The following is a 22,369-nucleotide window of genomic DNA, read 5'->3' on the forward strand; positions in this document are numbered from 1 at the left end:
TGGGGACTGTGGTACTAGGGGCCTTGGTAACTGTAAGAACATTTTTGCTAGTCAGTGAGAAAGTCCAGGGCTAAGTAAGGCTAGATGTGCTAGGGGACGGGAGAGCAGGAACAGAACAGAGAATGCCCTTAAAGGAAGTGGGGTGAGTAAATAGAAAACTAATTGTGCCAAGCAGGCAGTTCAGAAAAATGAATGCAGTCAAACTACTTGAAGTTAGGGGGCAGTACAATCCCCTAACTAATAAGGATGAGTCCATGATTTGACTCATGCACATAAAACCAGTGGGGAATGAAGTATGGTAGTAACCATACTTAGGTAAAAACTGCTGTTTGAATTTTAACCCTGCTATTCTGCCTTCTGCACTCACGTACTTGCTTAAACAATGGGGTAGTTACCTCAGCTTCCAGATTGAGACCTGGAAACTCATAAATCTATCCCACATCACAAAGGCAATTTTCCTGTGCCTGTGGACCAGAACCACAGGAGATGGATTCCCACTGACTCAGTAGCTCCAGGAGTAGAAACTGTAGATAACCTTTAGAGACTACTAACTGCTTGATTCTGCTTCTGTAAAAAATTGCTTTCGCAAGATAGGGCCACATTCCAATGTCCAGCAGGATGTGGCTGGGAATGGCCCTGCGGGCTGTTCCTAGCATTTAGAATTTAGAATTTAGAACAAAGGAAAATGTTTGTGGTTTGGACCTTTAAAAAGACTGCTTACACCTGAAACGGCGCGGTCGTGAGTGTGGACTCCACCTGCGTGTGGTGCTCTCGTGGGCGTCCTGGCCAGCTCAATAAATCCTTGCCTGCTTTTTAAATCAATCAGCAGCCTCCGGTGGTCTTATTTTTGACTCCAGGGTTCAATCCCACAACAAAGGTCTAAGGGACACAGAAGTGTCGATTTCTCTGGATTTGTTCACCGAACTTGTTTGCTGGTGTGGCTACATTATTTTCGTTTTCTGAATACGATCTTATTAAATTAAGATTTGATTTTATGACCTTGGCTCTGATAAGGGAAATCTGTCACGTGAGTGCCACACTTCCCACGAGTGACCCAGCGTTCACCCCTCGGCCTCCTGGGACTGTGCTGTTTTTTGACACGTGCCTGAGACAGGCCCAGCTCCATAATGACTTAACGAGAAACAGATGAGGCAGGAAAGTGACTTCCTGTCCAAATCCTACTGTGGGCAATGAATACACTTACCCTTTAGACAGCGATGTCCCCCCATCACAGTCCCCATTCTCTGCCCACCGAGCCGTCTCTTTATTTTCCCTAAAATGTCCCTCTCTCGACTGCCACGATTTGGTTCTTCCATGTGTCCCGCTCAGAAAAGAAAAGCTGCCACCACCCAAACAGCACACAACCGTGACAAAGGACGAGGAAATCATCAGGAGAAATAATGAGAGCTCGCTTCCCGTCGGCCTTGGCAGTCCTGTCGCATTAGGTGGCTACAGCCTTCCTCCCCTGCGTCGCTGGACGGCCCCATTGGAACCAGGCTTTTCCCCGGCACCTTGGCAGGAGGCTCGGTCCAGGGAACAGATCTAGTGTCAGTGTTTCCGACTCTCCAAGTTCTAATCGCCATAGCAGCCATCATGACCACAGTACAGGGGTGACAGTTTTATTTTTAAGTTTATTATCTTACACTGATCTTTTGTTGACATCCAATGGTCTTACTGGACATCCAAATCCAAATCGGACACTGGGAGGACACTGTCTTTTCTTGACCAGCCTCTAAGGCAGAAGGTGAGACCCTACGGACCAGGGTCGCCGAAACGTAAGCTGCAGTAGCATGTCAGCAGGGTGCTCTGTGGAGGAACATGCAGCAGACTTAGTTTTCTTTGCTCCCGCGAGGACATGAGAAAAAAAATGAGGGACGGAAATAGAGAGAGAGAGGAGCTGGAAACACGTGGGAGCAAGAACTCCGTGGGCAGCTGGCCCCTGAGGACAAACAGGAACATTAAGTGCTGTGAGCACCTCGGTACCTTCTGGAAAGATCTGCCACAGACACTGTTCTGTGTCCAGGTGGCTTTGAACTTTGAAGGAGGAGTTGAGAGTGGAAAGGGCTGCTTTCTTAGTTTGGGAAAAACAGCAGATATGAAGGGATAGCCACAAGAAGCAAAGTTAGAACAAAAGGTTTGGAAAGAAATCAATACCAAGGTAAGCATGAACATCAAGCTCTCGGGGAATTTTGCGAACAATTAGAGAGGGGTTTGGGCCTCCACTATTATCAGCATTTCTAATCCACTGTATCTGATTTTAAGGGGCAGAGACCCCAGCTGAATCTGGCTCACATTCCTTATAGCATTTAATTCTTGGCCACAGGTCTTATTATCCCCATGTCAAATTTTGGGAAACTGAGGCTCAGAGATATTAAATGCCTTGTTTAAATCCACCTGGCCAGCAAGTGTCTGTTTCATAGGTAAGGAAAGTGATATTTAAAAAGAGCTCTGTGGCCCTAGCAGGTTTGGCTCGGTGGATAGAGCATCGGCCTGCAGACCAAAGGATCCCGGGTTCGATTCTGGTCAAGGGCACGTACCTTGGTTACAGGCTCCTCCCAGCCCAAGCCCTGGCCAGGGCTCGTGCAGGAGGCAACCAATGGATGTGTTTCTTTCACATTGATATTTCTCTCTGTCTTTCCCTCTCTCTTCCACTCTCTAAAAATCAATGGAAAAATATTCTTCAGTGAAGATTAAAAAATAATCTTATATAATAAAAAGGCTACTATGCAAATTGTCCCCTTGACTGGGAGTTACACAGGGAGTTTGATCAGGGGGTGGGGCTGGCCAGCCAACCTCCTGCGTTCCCTCCCTCTCCAGCCAATCAGGCCCAATCAGCCTCAATCAGGGCGGGCTGGCCAGACCCTACCCCTGCATGAATTTGTGCACTGGGCCTCTAGTAAGTAAATAAAATGAGCTATGTGTTTTATGCTGAAGAGAACAGGGAATACAATTTGTTTTAATTTAAATTCTTTATTGCTTAAAGTATTACATATGTCTCCTTTTCCCCCATTGACCTCTCCCTGGCTGCCCTCACCTCCTGGCACATGCCCTTGTGTCCCCCCCATCTGTGTCCATTGGTTATGCTCATATGCATGCATACAAGTCCTGTGGTTGATTTTTTACTCCCTCACTCCCCACCTTCCCTCATAGGTTGGACAGTCTGTTTGATGCTTCTATGACTCTGGTTCTATTTTTGTTCATCAGTTTATGTTGTTCATTATATTCCACAAATGAGTGAGATCATGTGATACTTATCTTTCTCTGACTGGCCTATTTCGCTTAGCATAATGCTCTCCAGTTCTACCCATGCTGTTGCAAATGGTAAGAATTCCTTCCTTTTTACAGCAGCGTAGTATTCCATTGTGTAGATGTACCACAGTTTTCTAATCCACTCATTTGCTGGTGGGCACTTAGGCTGTTTCCAAATCTTAGCTATTGTAAATTGTGCTGCTATGAACATAGGGGTGCATATGTCCTTTCTGATTGGTGTTTCTGGTTTCTTGGGATATAGTCCTAGAAGTGGGATCACTGGGTCAAATGGAAGTTCCATTTTTAATTTTTTGAGGAAACACCATACTGTTCTCCACAGTGGCTGCACCCGTGCATTCAGGGAATACAAATTTATTAAAATAGATTTGATTTCTGAAACTACTGTTGGCCTGCTTGGGCAGGCCAAAGGTATGTGGCCATTTCCCAAGTCACCCGAAAACCGCCCTTGGAAGGGGCCCTGAGAGAACAGATTGTCTCTCGCTCTCAGCGTCCTTAGAACTCACCCTGTATCTGGGGATAATAGATGCTCGTGGGGGTTATCGCCTGGTAAAGTGTTTAATGTGAAGAGAGGCACAAGGTGTGAGATGGTAGTTTTCAATGAACCAATTAAATGTCTAGAAAAATCTGCTATTGCAAGAAATGTGAGCAGAGGGTTAGGGTTAGGGTGAGGGTTAGGGTGAGGGTGAGGGTTAGGGTTAGGGTTAGGGTTAGGGTTAGGGTGAGGGTTAGGGTGAGCAGAGGCTGCGGACACATAGGGGCAGAGGCCTGCCCTGAAGGAGCCAGCGATGCAGGGAAGAAGGGAACAGTGCACAGGATGGCCTGCTGGGTGTGTGAGCCCAGAGAGCCGGGCTCGGAGGAGGGAGGGCCCCTTGGCGAAGGGCAGCGGGATTTAGAGATAAAATAGAGTGAGGTCCAATTAGCAACCAGAAGGTGAATTGAGTGTCTGAGACAAAGGTATTGAAATCAGAGATGGCAGACAGATTGGCCTGGCAGAGCACCAGCAGCAAAAAAGGCATACAATCGCTTCACACCCCAGACCCAGCTTGCGAAGTTTGTTCTGTAGTTTCTGGGAAGACCTGAGCAAGAGGGGCAAGGTGACAGTGATATTCTGGGAAGGTTAACTGGTCTGAGGGGTCAGGAGCTGAGGGAACCGGAAGTGGGACTAGTCAGCAAATGTAATTAGTCAGGCCTGATGATGAGGGTGGGGCCGGGAAGATTCCACTGGGAAACACTGTTCACGCTTTGGTCTGGACTAGCTGGGGTCAGGGGTCAGGGAGGGGACTGCAAGGGAGTGTAACAAAGCACTCAGAAAGGAAAAACAAAACAAAGACTCTGGTTAAATATGGTTTATGCAAATGCTCTTTTTAAAAAAGACCTTGTAGGAAAGTCCCTCCTTTGTTACATTTCCTCTGCATGAACCTATCCTTTGATTCTCAATATAGGATTGAGTTAAGGATATGGTCAAAATGGCTTTGGATTCTCCCAGGCAAGTGGCGGAGACGGTGATGGAAAAGTCCCCAAGCTAAGGGCTCCTAGAGATACGGGTTAAATCAGCTCGGACCCTGCACTGAAGCAATCTGAGTTCAGTTTTAGAAATGCAGCTCTGACAGGGACCCACTGCAGACTGGCGACCCGTCTCCATGTGCTGGGGGCCTCTGAGAATGCCTGTCCAGTGGGCACCACTGACAGTGTCACGTGGATTTAGAATTAACATGCAGATGGCGTGTCTGATGTTGCGCGTGACTTGCACAATTGTGCTAGTAACTTCTTGAGCATCGTATGAATGTGCTGGGGAAATCTGTGTCTCTTTAGAAAGCATATACCCACAGGAGTCTTTCCCAAACTTTTCTATAATGAGGAACACACATTAAAGTTAAAAAATTGTAGGATAGTAGTTACTTTTGCTACCCACTGATTGAGAAAACACAGATGTATGTATGTGGTTAATTAAGGAAAAAGTACTCCTTGCCTGGATGGAAGTTAAGACTCAGAGGTTGGAAATCACTGCTTTTCTAACACTGCAATATCTTTAAAGAGCCCAGCTTTACAGATGACTTTCATCTTAATCAGATTGTATATTCACCACTAATTCCAGGAAAAAACACCTGTGCCTGATGTCATGGACGTACGTACATATAACACTTCACTTAACAACGAACAATTCTACTACATGTGGGACATGTACAAAAAAGATCATAGAATAGGCTATAAAGCAAATTGATAAATTTCAAAGAACTAGAAGGACACAGATCAAATTCTCTCCTATATAAGTTAATGATAAAAAATTAACTTTAAAACTCCCTGTATGCTTAATATTTTTTAAACATTTAAATAATTTATAATTCAAATAAACACAAAATTTGAATTATTGTAATTAAATGATATTTAAAATACTATGTATCAGCAATTGAAGCACAGAAAAAGGAAATGTCTAGGGAGACATCATTTTAATGCTCATATTAGGAAAGCAAAGAAGGCTAAAAATTAAACACTCAACTTCAGAAGTTAGAGAAAGAAATGATAAAATAAATCACAATAGAAAAAAAAGAGGAAAATAATAAATTTAAGAGCAGAAATTAATATATATAAACATAGAATAATAAAGGATTGAGAATAGACAAACTGATTAAGGAAAAAGAAACATGGTTAAAAATATAAAATTAGGAGCAGAAAAAGCTATATCTAAAAATATCACAGATGATTTTTAAAAATTAAAATCATATTAAGAACAATTTAATAAAAATATATTTGGTAATAATAAAAATAAACAAATTTGCTGAAAAAAATTTACTTGCCCAATTTACCCTTGAAGAAAGAGAAAGTCTGAATGGTCTCCTAGAGTCATTAAAGAATTTGAATCTGGAGTTAAATTCTACCAATTAAAAAAAGTAAGCTCAGATTTTTCTGAATATATTCAACAGTTTATAGAGCTATAAAATGAATCCTGATTCCCCAATTATACTCCAAGGCCAAAATATCCTTGATCCAAAACCAGAGACTTTGCACAAAAGAAAAATTATACTGCAATCTCACTTATCCTATGTAATAAAAGTAATATGCAATTGACCATCACTTCAACACATAAGATGGCTGCCCCTATGTGGTCAAAGATCCTGCCCCCATGTGGACACAAGATGGCCAGCAGGGGATGACAGTTGGGAGGGACCAGGCCTGCAGGGGAGCGCAGTTGGTGATGACCAAGCCAGCAGGGGATGGCAGTTAGGGGCAACCAGGCTGGCAAGGGAAGGCAGTAAGAGGTGACCAGGCCAGCAGGTGAGGGCAGTTGGGGGTGACCAGGTCTTCAGGGGAGGACAGTTAGAAGCAACCAAGCCAGTAGGGGAGGGCAGTTAGGGGCAACCAGGCTGGTGGTGGTGGTGGGGGAGTTAGGGCCAATTAGGCCAGCAGGGAAGGGCAGTTAGTGTGACCAGGCTGGCACGAGAGGGAAGTTAGGGGTGACCGGGCCAGCAGGGGAGGGCAGTTGGGGGCAACCAGGCCTGCAGGGGAGGACAGTTAGAGGTGACCACTTCATCAGGGGAGGGCAGTTAAGGGTGACCAGGCCAGCAGGGGAGAGCAGTTAGGGGCAATCGGGACAGCAGGTGAGCAGTTAGGCATTGATCAGGCTGGCAGGGGAGTGGTTAGGGGGTGATCAGGCTGGCAGGCAGAAGCAGTTAGGGGACAATCAGGCAGGCAGGCAGGCGAGCAGTTGGGAGCCAGCAGTCCTGGACTGTGAGAGGCATGTACAACATGCCTTGAAACAGTGGCCTTGGCCAGTTTAGGCCCGATCCCACCAGGATCGAGGGGTCCCAGATTGGAGAGGGTCCAGGCTGTGCTGAGGGACGCCCCCTCTACACCCCGTGCATGAATTTTGTGCACCGGGCCTCTAGTGAATATATATGAAAAGAATCTTAAACATAGCAAGCCAAATGTTTAAGAAAGAAAAAATATAAACTCCTGCTCAGTTTAGGTTTATTTCTGGAATATAAGGGTAGAATTTACATTAGAAGATCTCTAACTATAAATCACCATACTAATAGGTTAGAGGAGAACACCATCTAACCATCTCAATATTGCAAAAAAAGAGGCGACATGAGTTTTAAAAAGAAGAGAAAGTATTTAGCAGCCAGCAGGGGACTTTCCTTGGCTGCAGGAAGCCTGTGAGCATGGCAAAGGAGCTCCTTGCTGTGGACTGTCCGCAGCAGGGCCTCTTCCATCAGAGGTCACTGTGACCCGGGCGCCTGGTCACCATGAACCACTACTCCCTTCTCCTGTCCGGGGAGCGGCACCGACCGACAACCCCACCTGCCACCTCCGGACCCACCACCACGTCCGAGGCTGCACATCCCTCAGGCTGCTGCCAGCCAATGCTGACAGCGTTGGTGACAGTGTGAGCCCATCTTGCCGGTGGGATTAGTCTAATGGACGGCTTGGCCTCAAGGATTCCCCACTGACCTAATTAAAACTCCCCTGGCTGCACTCAGTCTGAAATCCTCCTCCCTCCCTCCCTCCCTCCCTCCCTCCCTCCCTCCCTCCCTCCCTCCCTCCCTCCCTCCCTCCCTCACTCCTTCCCTCTCTTCCTTTCTTCTTTTCATCCTTCCTTCCCCCTTTTCTTTTAATAGGGTCATGCTTACACCCTATTCGGAAGGCTCTCCTTAACTATCTCCGTTTTGTTTCCTTTATCCTTCACAGTGTGTCTCCCCACACAGCTCTTGAATGTCTCCCCATCTAAGCACCTGTTTCTTGGAGACACTCAGCTGATACCAGCACTGCTCCCGCACACGCCGCGCTGTGTCTGGGGCCTGGCCCGTGCAGCCTGCAAGGCCTGACGAGGGTTTTAGGTACACGAGGGTAACTGACTTTCCTTGGCTCACTCTGTGCCTTTCTGCTCCCACGTCTCTACTTGAGCTGCTGCCTCCACTTTCCCCAGCCTCCATTTATGTAAGTCTAGTCCATCCTAGGAGAGCCAGCTCATACAAGGGGACGCCTCCTAAATCTTCCAAAAGGAATAATCTCTCCCTCTACTAAGGTCAGCGGCACTCCGTGGGGCTAAGGCACTGGTCATAATGGATCACTCATAGCTTATTCATGTGCATGATTTTCTACCAGATGATTCATTCTTGAAACAGTGGCCTTGGCCAGGTAACTCCTGAAAACTGCTTGTGGCAGTAAATCTTAGAATGGAAGCAAGATTGAAACCTGGCCCGCTGGCACAGCTCAGTGGTTGAGCACTGACTTATGAACCGGGAGGTTCGATTCCTGGTCAGGGCACTTGCTTGGGTTGCGGGCTTGATCCCCATTGTGGGGCGTGCAGGAGGCAGCCAATCCATGATTCTCTCTCATCACTAATGTTTCTCTCTCTCCCTCTCCCTTCCTCTCTGAAATCAATAAAAAAACATTTGAAAAAAGATGGTTCCCCATGGACTAGGCCGGCATGCAGGACTCTTCTTCACATCTGTCTGACTCCCTCTTGCTGCAACGTCAGTGTAGTGTCTCTTTTTGGGGGAACTGGGGCAGACAGATGTGCCTGGCAGACCCTCTCACAGAGGGAAAGCCAACGTTCCTATTATGCTTAATCCGAGATCCTCGAGGTTGGCCAACACTTGAGCGCTTTTAAACCTGCAACAGTGTCTGGTGGTTGTCCTGAACTGTCCCCTGGGGAGGCCTGTGGCTCCTGGTGGGTTTGCGCTTCTCCCGTGTGTCATACTCCTCTAGGCTGAGCCACTTCCTCGGAGCAGGAGAGGGATCGGGGGTGGGCATCTGGAAAAATCCCCGAGGTTAGAGGTCAGCACTTCCCCTTCCTGCTATTGAAGTGCAGGCCCAGGCTTTGCCGATCCCCCTTGGCCACGACCTCTCCAGCCCGTAGGTCGGCCCTTTGGTGTGCCAGCCTGGGAATACCTACAAGCCCTTTCTGAGGTCGCCTCCTGAGAAAATTCTGGGGAAACCTGTGGGCCGGGGCCCTGATGTGTGCACCACCAGTAGCCACAGCAAATGCAAACAAACAAGACGCAGGCACCAGGGCGTGCTGGCATAAGAGGTGATAAATTTAGCTTTCAGCTTTGTAATGCTGACGAGGAGCATGCCAAAAAACTTAATTTTCCCCAGAAGTGGCTTGTTATTGCCAAGCATCCTGTTCATCTGATAAGAGAGGAGACCCGGTTTGTGTTCTGCCACACATTGGGTTACTGTGGATACTGGCTGAACAGCCATCCTGGGACGCGGGGGAGCGATGGGGGCAGGATGGACTTGATAGTCCTTAGCTCCAAGTCTCTGACGCTGAATGAATGAAAAATATGCACACAGCATACACACTCACATGCCTTGTTTATTCAGGGAGCTAGCCCTCCCCTTATCACTTGGTCCCTGTATTTACTGGGTTTTAAAGAATAATGAACTTGGAATTTTAAAGGCTTGAGCTTAAATCCAGGTCCTGAGTTTGTAGCTCTGTCTCATTTTCCATGGTTTTGAAATGAGAATACCACCAGCAGAAGGTCTCTCAGCTAATAGTGACCTTAAATTGCTCTTAAGGACCCCAAATAGTCCAATCCTGAGAGGCTCTGATAAAGGGTTCCTTTGTAATTTTTATGAACTTTGAAGGATACTGTGGGAACTACAGGGCTCCCACGCTGCACTGTTTCAAGGACACCACTTATGTTATAGTCCACATGAATGGGGCTCCTTGGATTCTGCAGAGCAGTGACTATGGATGCTATCCTATCTAATAAAAAAGTAATATGCAAATTGACCATACCTCCACACACCCACAAGCCACGCCTACCAGCCAATCAGGAACAAGTATGTAAATTAACCCAACCAAGATGGCTGCGGCCACGGAACAAACAGGAGGCTTGGGTTTCCCCAGCAATGGAGGAAGCCAAGCTTTCTGCGCACCCTGGCCGGCCCAAGCCTCCGCTCAAGGCTACAAAATTTCAATTATAGAAGATAAATAAATCCCAAATACCAGGACCTCTGCTTGGGTCACTGGGGGCATGGCCGGCCTGCAAACCACCACAGACCCCTCGCCCAGGCCACCTCATGCCCTAAGGGAACCCCCACCCTTATCCAGGACACCCTTCAGGGCAAACCAGCTGGCCCCCACCTGTGCAGCAGGCCTCTATCCTATCTAATAAAAGAGTAATATGCAAATTGACCATCACTCCCAACACACAAGATGGCTGCCCCCATATGGTCAAAGATGGCTGCCCCCATGTAGACACAAGATGGCCACCACAAGATGGCTAGCAGGGGAGGGCAGTTGGGAGGGACCAGACCTGCAAGGGAGGGCAGTTGGGGATGATAAAGTCTGCAGGGGAGGACAGTTAGGGGTGACCAGGCTGGTAGAGGAGAGAAGTTGGGGACAACCGGGCCTGCAGGGAAGGGCAGTTGGGGGGACCCAGGACTGCAGGGGAGAGCAGCTGGGGGGGACCAGGCCTGCAGGGGAGGGCAGTTAGGAGTGACCAGGCCTGCAGGGGAGGGCAGTTAGGGGCAATCAGGCTGGCAGGGGAGCAGTTAGGTATCAATCAGGCTGTCAGGGGAGTGTTTAGGGGGTGATCAGGCTGGTAGGCAGAAGCAGTTAGGGGCAATCAGGAAGGCAGGCAGGTGAGCAGTTGGAAGCCAGCAGTCCTGGATTGTGAGAGGGATGTCCGACTGCCCGTTTAGGCCCAATCCTGCTTCGTTGGACATCCCTCGAGGGGTGCCAGATTGGAGAGGGTGCAGGCTGGGCTGAGGGACACTCCCCTTGTGCACGAATTTTGTGCACTGGGCCTCTAGTTAAATGATATTTGTACAAAAATACCTCCTATTTATTTTTAAAATATATTTTTATTGATTTAGAGGGCAAGGGAGAGGGAGAGAGAAACATCAATGATGAGAGATAATCATTAATTGGCTGCCTCCTGCAAGTCCCACACTGGGGGTCAAACCCACAACCCAGGCATATGCCCTGACCTGGAATCGAACCGTGACCTCCTGGTTCATAGATCGACACTCAACACCGAGTCATGCCAGCTAGGCATACATACTATTTATTGATAAACTAACACAATTGTCTCAAATCCATATAACAATATTGCAAGAAGGAATTATGTCCATTTTATAAATGAAAAATCAGAGGCTCATAAAAATTCAATACCCCCACTCCACTCCAAATAACAGTCAATAACTGAGGATAAGGAAAGAAGGTTTGAAATCTGCCTAATTCTAAAACTCGGGGTTTCCCCACCATTTTGTCAGTATCCAATGCCTTTGTAGTAAATGGGTATTTTTTCACCCATTCAACAGATACTTTTTAAATGCCAGTGATAATAACGGTCAACAATCATCGAACACACTCTGAACCAGGCTGAGGATACAATGGAGAAGATCAGCATTGTCCCTGAACAGATGAAGGTTAGTGGCAAATAAGGCAACAGCGAATCCATTTGGGCTTAATATGTGACAGACACTGTTCTGTGTGTTTTATGTAATTTAATCCTCCCACCGAGCTGCTGGGGCAGGTGCTACCTGTGTCTATTCTCCAGAAGCTGAGGAGCAAGAGTAACTGGCTCAGGACTGCACGGCTGGTCCGTGACGGAGCCGGAGGACAGCCCAGGGAGTCTAGCTCCAGAGGTCAAGCACTTACCCGCTAGCAAAGCCAACACTGATCACGCCAACCATTATTTCGCGACTGCTGTGACCAACGCCACAAAGTAAAGGCATCATGTTAAAGCATATAATATTGCACTTACTTATTTATACTCAAAGGGCATTAGTATCTCAGTTTTTATTCAGATCTACGTATGCCCTTATACAGAGAAAGAAGTCTAGGCATAGTATGTATGTGTGTTTGTATGTATGTACTTTTAAAAAAAATCAAATTCTTAACCACTATCACCTCTGAGTAGTAAGGTTTCAAGTGATTTTTAAAAGTGCATTCTTATTAAGGTGATTTGCATTTGCACTTGACTTGTAAGTATTAAGATGACCTTCATGTGTGCTCTTTTGGGGAGCCCTCCTGGCCCTCGTCTGCTCTTCTCAGGGCTGGCTCTGGGGATGGGGGTGAGGAAGCAGTGGCAGATGGGACAGCCCAGGGACTGAGGGAACAAGTCTTGAGAACAAAAAAAGAGAAATCGGGAACTTCCATCCTAGAGCACATATATATTTATTTTCAGACTATTTTCCCCTGGCGAGTGTTAAGCACTTTCCACTGTGTCTGATAGGAAATAGAGGTGCATTTCCCCGGCCGAACCCCTTTCCCCATTTACCAGGGGCAGCTACATGTGTGTATCAGGTGCTGGAGGCAGAGGTTGTCTTCTTAGAAGAAAAATACGGAATGCTCTGGTTCCCTGGGCTGGACTCAAGGAATCAGCCCATGTTGCTGTCATACACCGATTACGTTAATAAACCTAGTGACCCAGCAAACCTCAATTCTGAACCTTCTACTCCAATTCTGCCCCCCCTCCCCCCGCCTCCCGCCCCAATTTGCCCATTCTTAAAAACGACTGATCACTTCTTTTCTGGAAAGGCAAAACCATGATCCAGCCAGAAGGCTACTCACTGTCCGAGCTTTTCTGAAGCCTGAAACACACACAAAAAAGGGCCCATGTCCAGAATGTAGAGCTTGGTGCGTTTTCACCAACTAGACACATCCATGTAGCCAGCAGCCAGAGGAGTACCCGCCAGTGCCGCCCCAGACGCTTCCCTCAGCCCCTCTCCGGCCAAGGCCCGACCCTCCGCTCAGGGGCGGCCCCTCCTGATCTCTGACAGCACAGGCTGATGCCACTGGTTGTGAACTCTCTCTATAGAAACTTTCCGTGTGCCCTCCTTCAGGACTGGTTGCTTCCAGCATGGTGTCTCTGAGACTCGCCCATGTGGTGGTACAGAGGGTGGTCTCCATCCCTGCTCCACAGCAACCTACTGTGAGTGTACACGTGTTTATCAGGCATTCATTTCGACACGGGAAGCTAAAAATACTCAGGGACTGATGTCAAGGCTTTCTTTTTCCAATTTCCTAACTCCCTCGAGTGGATTTTCCCAAGGGTTCTGCAGGGAAACTTTTACTCTCGGAAGATAGATGTTGGATTCCCGTTAAGTCTGGTTTGTTTAGATTTTTCCACAATGGGAGGAGGAATGCTGCCCGGGAAAGGCATCCACTGCTTATCTCCCACATTTGCCAGTTGGTGTGACCGACTTCCTGTCCGATCCCCTTGGTGCTTGAAGACAGGAAGAGACAAGAGACGCTGCTGTCTCGCCGCTCCTGTCCTGGTGCCCGAACCAAAGCTGGGGCCAGCCCCCATTGTGACCTCGTTGACCCTGGCCTCCGGGGTTGCCCCATCCTCCCGACCACCGTCTGCCTCTCCCATGGCTCACGAAGGAGCGTGTGGTTGTGGCCCTCTTTTCCATCAGCAGGTCCACGCCACCGAGCAGTGATTTCACTCCGTGGGTTGCAGTGGTTTCTCCATCGCTTATCCACACAGCTGGGATCTTAGAGAGAGCATGAGTAAGGCCATTTGCCTAGACTCTGACGTGACCCCTTGTGTGTGCTTCTGCCTTCATGTCAGAGATGCTTGGAGATGAAGTATCTCCTAAGGAGAGGAACGTAAGTTGACTGACCTAGGAAGACCCCGGGACCCGTGAGATATGAATTTCCTGCAGGCAGTGGGAGGCAAGGTGCAGTTCCATACGCGCGTAGAGCTGCTGGCACCATCAGCGTTCTTGGGCGGGATCATGTGGCTGCAACGGTGAGGTTGGCCCTGTGCCTGGGATGGAAGGAGCCCAAACTCTGTGGCTTCCCTCTGTCTCTCCCTTGACAGGTGTTTCATGGTCACATTGGGAAACTCAGCTTTTCTCATTCTTCAAAATACCGGTCCGATCCCATTTCTGAAGAATGGCTGTGGCTCTGGGTTCCGAAGTGAGGCAACTTAGAGGAGACAGCCAGACTGTGGCCAAGTCCTACTCAGTCGTAGGGCAGGGGAGAGCTCTGTGTCACTGATACTGTGGTTACTGAAGAGAAAATGAACTACGTGATGGCACTGGAGGTGAGATAGTTGCTGACCTTTTCACTCACCCGACAGTCTTTCTAGAAATCCCGCAGCCTGACTCTCCAACTCTGGGATTTTTTGGAAACTGAGCCAGCCCAGGGAGGAGAGCTTTAGAGGAGAAGCTCGTCACACTGCTGCCGACTGTGCCCAACACAGAGCCCAGCGGGGCCGGCACCAAGAACACTGCTTCACGCAGCCTGGTGCCCAGATCACATGTTCTCTGTGCGTGTTTCAGAAACATCCGTGGCTCCCCAGAGGCCCACAGAGGAACATACAGTGGCTGAGCTTTTGTTTTCGGCCAAATGGGGTCATGGTGACATGGAAAGCAGGGGGGCTTTGAAGTCAGACTCTGTGGCCTTGGATTTCAGAAGTGGCTCTAGCATGCCCTGGCTCTGCAGTCCTGCACAGGACAGCTCACCTTGTTTAAGCGTTAATTTGTCAAATGTCACTCACACAGCCTGAAATCACTGTGTCATACTGGTAATGACCCATCTGAAGGGAGCTTCTCCCCCACATCAGGACCGGAAGGGTCGGGACCTTGTGTCTGGCTCGTTGCTACATCCCGCCGTGATTGGCAGTGTCTGACACGAGCTCAGTAAACATTTACCAAGTTGATAAGAAGCGCTTTAATTGAAAAAAGAACCTACTGAGGTTTTTTATTAAAATTGCATTAAATCTATCCACCAATTCTAGGAGTATTTGTATTTTCAATGACTCACAAACATAATATATCTTTATATTTATGTTTCCTGTAATGTTTTCAATAAAATTTTATACTTTTTTTGCTATAAAGGCATTGCACATTTTTTGTTAGATTTATCCCTAGGTATCTGAGTTGTTGTTGTTTTTTAAATAAAAACATCACATTTTCTAATTCTTTGTGTTGACACTTAGAATTGCAACTTAATTTTGTATATTATTTATTGAGTCATATTTAAAATTTTTTTATTAGTTCTATTTAATTTATCTGTAGATTGAGGTTTCTACTCAATCATATCATTTGCAAATTAAAACTATTGTATTTTTTACTCTCCAATTCTTATGTCTTATTTTTCTCTTTTATCCCTTACCACATTGTCTAGGACAACTAGTACACAAGAAGTAGAAATAGTGGGATTCCGTTTTGTTCCTGATCTTAAAGGGATGTTTCTGGTTTTTTGCCATGAAGTTTATTATATAAACATATAGGTTTTCTTTATAGATACCATCCTTCACATTATGGAAGCTCCCTATCCTCCTAGTCTTTTTTTAATGGGGGTTGAATTTCATTGAACATACTTTGTGTGTTGAGAAGATTACATGTTTCCCTTCTTTAATCTGTCAATAGGAACAATTTATGTAACCAATTTTCTGATGTTAACTGTATTTTGTATTCTGGGACAGGTGGGTCACAGTGCACTATGCAACCTCTTCATTGTTTACATAGGTCACAGAGGGAAAAGTAAGCTCAGGGAGGTTGAGTCACTTGCCCAAGGCCACACAGCCTGAGCATTCGTAAAAAGCGTGTTATTGAAACCTTGTAGTTCTGAGAGATGTAGACTAGAAGTGGACTCGGCTGAGAAGGTGCTTAGATATTACCAGCGACCCCTGCATTCAGAGAGAAGCACTCTGCTCCCTGGGTAATGGCAGCTGGAATGCACCTTGCCTGGCAGCCCTGCTGTCTGGGACCCAAGGCTCCGTTCAGGGTCATGCAGGTCCCCATCGCCTCTTCAGTAAATCCGCAGGGAGGACACTCCGAAGGAGAGCACTCTCTTCTCAGGAGCCAGGACCACAGAATTGTCTGAGGATTAAAAAATGAGACTTGATTTCATTTCTTACAGCTAAGTGACTTTGTGCAGTGCTGTTTTCCATGCTTTGCTGTCATACTCTGTGGTTTGATATCACAGTGGGAGTATAAATGTATTTTAGTTAATGACCCATTTTGATAACCAAAATATTTGGATGTCAAATGTTGTTCCAAAGTACGCACGGAATTTCTATTATTCCAGCTTCTATGTTCCACTTGCATTCCCCTCTTCGCATGTAACAGCTTCCTGGCAATGTGGCCTCCAGCACAGAGAGTGACGAAACAAGCAAAGCACGTTTCTAACAACGAGCCGACTGACTGACCGTGCAGGGCAGGCAGCTAGACAGCCCAAGGGCAGCCCTGCGGGTGCCCTGAGCCTCTGCCTTCTCATGGACTTCCCACCCCGTGGAGCTGCCGCCTCCTGTGCCTCCCTGCTAGCGACCACACCAGAGTCCCCCAGCCTGCGGTGTGGCAGGAGGCGACACCGAGGCACCTTCGGGCCAAGTGCTCATTTTCTGTGTCACTTCTCAGGACATAGCTCCACAGCAACCTAAGCCATAAGATTAGAGAAGTGAGATTGTTGTTGTTGCTGTCTACCAGCGTGGCCAAGTTTCTTAAAACTGGCAAAGCTCGGTGTTGGAGTAGGAGAGGGGGAATGGGCACTCTCGTCACTGTTGGCGGGAGTTCACAATCATCGTTTTAGTTGGAGGATAATGAAATAGCATCTGTCAACATTGTAAGTGCACACACACACACACTTTGAACTAGTAAACCCACTTCTGGTCATTTTACTTGAGAAACTATAGGACAAATACAGGCAAAGTTAAATGTCCAAGGATGCTTTGCAGTGTTGTTTACGATAATGAGAAATTGTGAATAGCAAGATTTTCATCAATATGGGGTATTTTAAATAATCTATGGTGCATTATGCAATGGAATAATTATGCAGGCGTTGTAAAGGTTGACATAGACCTATATTTATTAACATAAAAAGATATCCTTAATATATGCTATATACACTAAAATAAAAAAATAAAACGAATCTATTTTGTTGAAAATTTGGTCATAAATATGTGAATAAAAATTCTGAAAACAAACCTGACCAGGTGGCTCAGTTGTTTGGAGCATTGTCCCGACACTGGAGGTTGTAGGTTCGATTCCAGGTCAGGACACATATCAAGGTTGTGGGTTCAATCCCTGGTCGGGTGCATATGGGAGGCAACCAATCAATGTTTCTTTCTCACATCGATGTTTCTCTCTCTCTCTTTTCCCTTCCTCTCTCTAAAATCAATAAACATGTATATATATTTTTTAAATTCTGAAAGCCTACCAAGTTAGCAGTGGGTGAGGTGATATAATGGACTAGAGGCCTGGTGCACAACACTTGTGCACTGTGGGGAGAGGCGGTCCCTCAGCCTGGCCTGTACCTTCTCGCAGTCCGGGACCCCTCGGGGGATGTCTGCCTGCCAGCAGTCAGACATCCCTCTCATAGTCTGGGGCTCTCGCAGTCCAGAACCCCTCACTCCTTACCGCCTGGCTTCTGGCTGAGTGGCGCTCCCCCTGTGGGAGCGCACTGACCACCTGGGACAGCTCCTGCATTGAGCATCTGCCCCCTGGTGGTCAGTGTGCATCATAGCAACCGGTCCTTCTGCTGTTCGGTCGATTTGCATATTAGGGTTTTATTATATAGGATAGCCAAGACATAGAAACAACCTAAGTGTCCATTGATGGATGAATGGATAACAAAAATGTGTGCGCACACACACACACACACACACACACACACAATGGAATACCATTCAGCCATCATAAAGAATAAAATCTTGCCATTGTGACAGCATGGATGGAGCTTGAAGGCATTATGCTTAATGAAAAAAAGTCAGAGGAAGACAAATACCATATGATCTCACTGTATAAGGAGTTAGATTTTATAGGACCAGAAAATGAATTTAGGAACCTAGACTTTTTAGTGTTCATTACTTTTGTGTTATTGAAAACTGTAAAGGAGATTAGAGATGCATGCTGAGGTGGCAGCCCTCAAACATTCTCTACAGAAGGCGAGACCACAGTGTGACAGAACGGCCCGTACTTTTCGGGGAGGTTCAGCACTAAGCCCCCCACCCCCACCCCCAGGGAGTTCACTGCTGAGGCCAGATGAGAAGTAGGCTGGCCCACACACAAGGACTTTCTCCTCATCCCCCTGGAGGCCACATTCAGGGTGGGCTAGTCTCTTCCAGGAACTGAAGAGGATGTGCCAGCTCTCCCTCCCCCATGCCACTTGACATCAGTGGTCAGCGAGGCCGGGGGTCCTGTGGGCAGGGGACATGTCCCCCCCCGCCCCTCCCCCCCCCCCCCCATCAGCCTGGCCTGGCTCAGGAGACTCACTCTGCATCACTACCAGGCACTATTTCTCACCAGGGTTTCTCCTAGGCAATGCCTTGTGGGGTATTTTCCTAAGCACACAGAGACATGGCTGTGTATGACCTCTTTCTGGCCAGAGGTCATGGCGATCCTCCACCAAGAAGAAGCTGAAGTTTCTTCCTGATTCTCAGCTGAAAAACCCCAATCTTGGCTCTTAGAGCCTCTCGTGCGTCTTCCCCTACTCCCTCTAAAACCTGACTGTTGCTGACTCTGCTATTCCATGGCTCATCATCTGCCCCATACCCGTGACTCTAATACCTGAGCAATTGAAGGGTGTGGCTGAATCAGATAGGGGTGGTGCAGGGTGTGGGGGCTAGTTCTGAAACTACTCTCCCATGGGGGAGACTTGGGCTCAGGAGAGAAAATGAGTCCTGCTCAAGTGGCTGAGCAGTAGCCCAGGATCCACGAGGTCACTGGTTTGATTCCCGGTCCTGAAACTGTTGTAATTTCCTAGGGACAGAAGGGTCTTTGTTCTAATGAGGCGACTCTGGTGGCTCCTGGAAGGGGCTGGTCACCTGAGAGGCCATGATGAGAAGCTTGGAATTTTCAGTCCCACCACAATCCTCCAGAGAGGAGGGAAGCTGGAAATGGAGTTAATAATCCATTAGGCCTGTGTGATGAAGGCTCCATAAAAGTCCGAGACCTTCCAGGTGGGTGAGCACATGGAGGTGTGGGGAGAGTGAAGCCCAAGCCCTTCCCACAGTCCCCTTCTGCCTGGATACTCACCTGTACCCTCTATCACATTGTTTTTTAAAAATACAGATTTCAGAGAGGAAGGGAGAGGGAGAAACATCAATGATGAGAGAGAATCATTGATTCACTGCCTCCTGCATGCTCCACACTAGGGATCGAGCCCACAATCCGGGCATGTGCCCTGACCAGAATGAAACCCAGGACCTGTGAGTCCACAGGCCAACGCTCTATCCACTGAGCCAAACCGGGTAGGGCTATCATACCCTTTTACAATGAGCTGGTAAACAGTAAGTAGGGTTTGTCTAAACCTTGTGAGCTGCCCTAGCAAATGAGCTGGACCTGAGGAGGGTCATGGGAACCTCTGACGTACAGCGGATGGGTCAGAATCACAGGTGACAACCTGGACTTGAATGACCTCTGAAGTGGGGGTGGACTTATTGGCTGAGCCCTTACCCTGTGGGCCTGAGTTCTCTCCAGGTGAATGGTGTCAGAACTGAGTTAAATGGTGGAACACCAGCTGGTGCCATGGGATGGTCTGGTGTCAGGAGCGCTGTGTGTCAGTGTGACAGGAGAAACCCAGGAGAACTGGGTTCCCCACACAGAACAACACTGAAACTCTCGGGTACTCTTAACCCCTTCCTGTTGCTCTGCCCTCACCCCTAAGTTTTATTCCTAGTTAATACCTGTGGGTGACAATCAGGGCCTGTTCTACTTCTCACAAACTCTCCCTAACCTCTCCTCATTGATAGCTGTACTATGTGTTCAAGGTTGTCAAGAAATCTGCAAATATAAATGAATACATATGAATGTTTTGTTGATATTCTATTTCAGTACATTATAAATAACTAGAGGCCTGGTGCACAAAATTCGTGTACTCAGGGGGGTCCCTCAGCCCGGACTGCACCCTCTCACAATCCGGGAGCCCTCGGGGGATGTCCAACTGATGGCTTAGACCCCCTCTCTGCAGGGAGCGGGCCTAAGGTGGCAGTCAGACACATTAGTGCTGCTGTGGAGGCGGGAGAGGCTCCCGCCACTGCCGCTGCACTCACCAGCGGTAAGTCTGGCTCAGGGCTTCCTATGTTGAGTGTCTGCCCCTTGGTGGTCAGTGCATGTAATAGCAACTGAAAGGTGGTCGTTCCACCTTTCAGTCAATTTATATTTTAGCCTTTTATTATATAGGATAATTTTTACTTCCATTTGCCTTTCAGTATGGCATAAATCTTTTATAAGGAAACACATTACTTTCATATTTTCTTTTTAGCAAAAAGCTTTCTTTTTTTAAAAAAAAATATATATTTTGCCCTAGCTGGTTTGGCTAAGTGGATAGAGCGCCGGCCTGCGGACTGAAGGGTCCCAGGTTTGATTCTGGCCAAGGGCACATGCCTGGGTTGTGGGCTTGATCCCCAGTGGGGGTGGGCTGGAGGCAGCCGATCAATGATTCTCTCTCATCATTAATGTATCGATCTCTCTATCCCTCTCCCTTCCTCTCTAAAATCAATAAAAATATATTTAAATAAAAAATATATTAAATAAAAAATATATTTTTATTGATTTTAGAGAAGAAGGGAGAGGGAGAGAGAGAAACATCAATGATGAGAGACTCATTGATCAACTGCCTCCAGCATGACCCACACTGGGGATTGAATCTGCAACCCAGGTCTGTGGCCTGACTGGGGATCGAACCACAACCTTCTGGTTCATAGGTTGACAATTAACCACTGAGCCACGCCAGCCTATGGAAATTTATTTTTATTAATTAAATTGACAGATGAGCTATAAAATTTACATTTTATTGCAATAACTCCAGCTATAGAAAGAGAAGCTTACTTATTAAGCACAGTTTTTAAGTACAAACAAGTCACCCAGATTAAAATCTCAAATAATGCTTTTTCCTGTCTCTTCTTGCAGGAAGGAAAGTAGTTCCCATGTGGCGAATGCGCCTCTTGGTCAGAAACTTCACTTTCATCCAGAGCCAGGAGCACAGGGCTATTCAAGGTTTAAAAATGGGACTCGACTTGATTACTTCCAGCCTAGTGATTTTATACGCTGCTGTTTTTCCGATTATTTATTTTATTACAATCTATTGTTTCATGTCACAGCTGGAGTTCATATGTATTTCAATAAATTACGCATTTTGCTAACCAAAATAGTTACAAGAAAAGGAAGCAATTTTTAAGCATATGTGTCCATTATTAAACTTAGTTTAAAATGACCTATCTGCTTACAGGACTCGCTCGGGGGGGCCCCCAGGCCAGGGGAAGGGCCCCCTCAAGCGCAAAGCCCTTCCTCCGATTCCTTTTGGCTCTGATACTATCTGTGGCCTCAAGGTGTTGACTCTCAGACCTTCCCCTCGGACTCTCCCCTCTGAGGCCTCCCTCATTCAGTTCCCAGGGACACAACCCTCAACCTCACCTGGCCCGACCGGCCCTGGTTCAGACCTCTCCTGCCAATACAAGGAGGTCAGACATTTCTGAGTCTGAATTTAGGAACCCATCATAGGGGCAAGATTTTTTTTTTTTTAAAAAAAGGGAAACATTTTATATTCTCCTGATCCAAAAGAAATTCACTGTAATTAAAAATATTACTCTCTTAAAAAAATAGTGTATGTGCAGTGTGTGTGTGAGTATATGTGCAGTGTGTGTATGTGTGCAGTGTGTGAGTGTATGTGTGTAGTGTGTGTGAGTGTGAGTGTGTGTGCAGTGTGTTTGTGTGAGTGTATGTGCAGCATGTGTGTGCGTGCAGTGTGTGTGTGTGTGAGTGTATGTGCAGCATGTGTGTGTGTGTGTGAGTGTGTGTCTATGTTGGGAGGCAGTATAGAATGCTTTAACCCCTGCAATTCCTCTGCTTAATCTGCTCAGTAACAGAATAGATGAGACGTCCCATCTGAGCCCTGACATCGATGTGAGATGTAGCTTGATTTTGTTTAACTCTTGATTCATCTTTAATGAGCAGAGAGAAGGGTGTCAGGAGCACTTTTCAGTAAGCACTTTCTAATGAGTAACGATAAAGTCCAGATTTTAGTGTAGTGTTGTTTCCACTGAACTTGAATCCTATCTTTTCCATTTATCAGCTGTCATCTCGAGCAAGGCATTCAACCCTCCAAACCTCAATTTCCCTTTTTAAAAAAGGCGAGTGCTACTACTCTCCATAGACGGATCGGCTGTGCCAACGGGATCCGCCTCTTCAA

At 47.0% G+C, this 22,369-nt stretch overlaps 1 long non-coding RNA gene across 2 annotated transcripts; it reads left to right on the top strand.

The window, feature by feature from the left end:
- Positions 1-1,650: 1,650 nt before the first annotated feature.
- Positions 1,651-21,330, top strand: LOC114226918 (uncharacterized). 2 transcript variants are annotated; one of them, XR_003613029.2, is made up of 3 exons: positions 1,651-2,158; positions 11,545-11,652; positions 21,091-21,330. It is a non-coding gene; the product is annotated as an uncharacterized LOC114226918 (long non-coding RNA). The 2 variants fall into 2 exon arrangements; XR_008555091.1 differs by lacking the exon at positions 21,091-21,330 and adding an exon at positions 11,784-11,965.
- Positions 21,331-22,369: the final 1,039 nt, after the last annotated feature.

Source organism: Eptesicus fuscus, chromosome 22, assembly GCF_027574615.1.
Source record: "Eptesicus fuscus isolate TK198812 chromosome 22, DD_ASM_mEF_20220401, whole genome shotgun sequence".
Classification (NCBI taxonomy): Eukaryota; Metazoa; Chordata; class Mammalia; order Chiroptera; family Vespertilionidae; genus Eptesicus; species Eptesicus fuscus.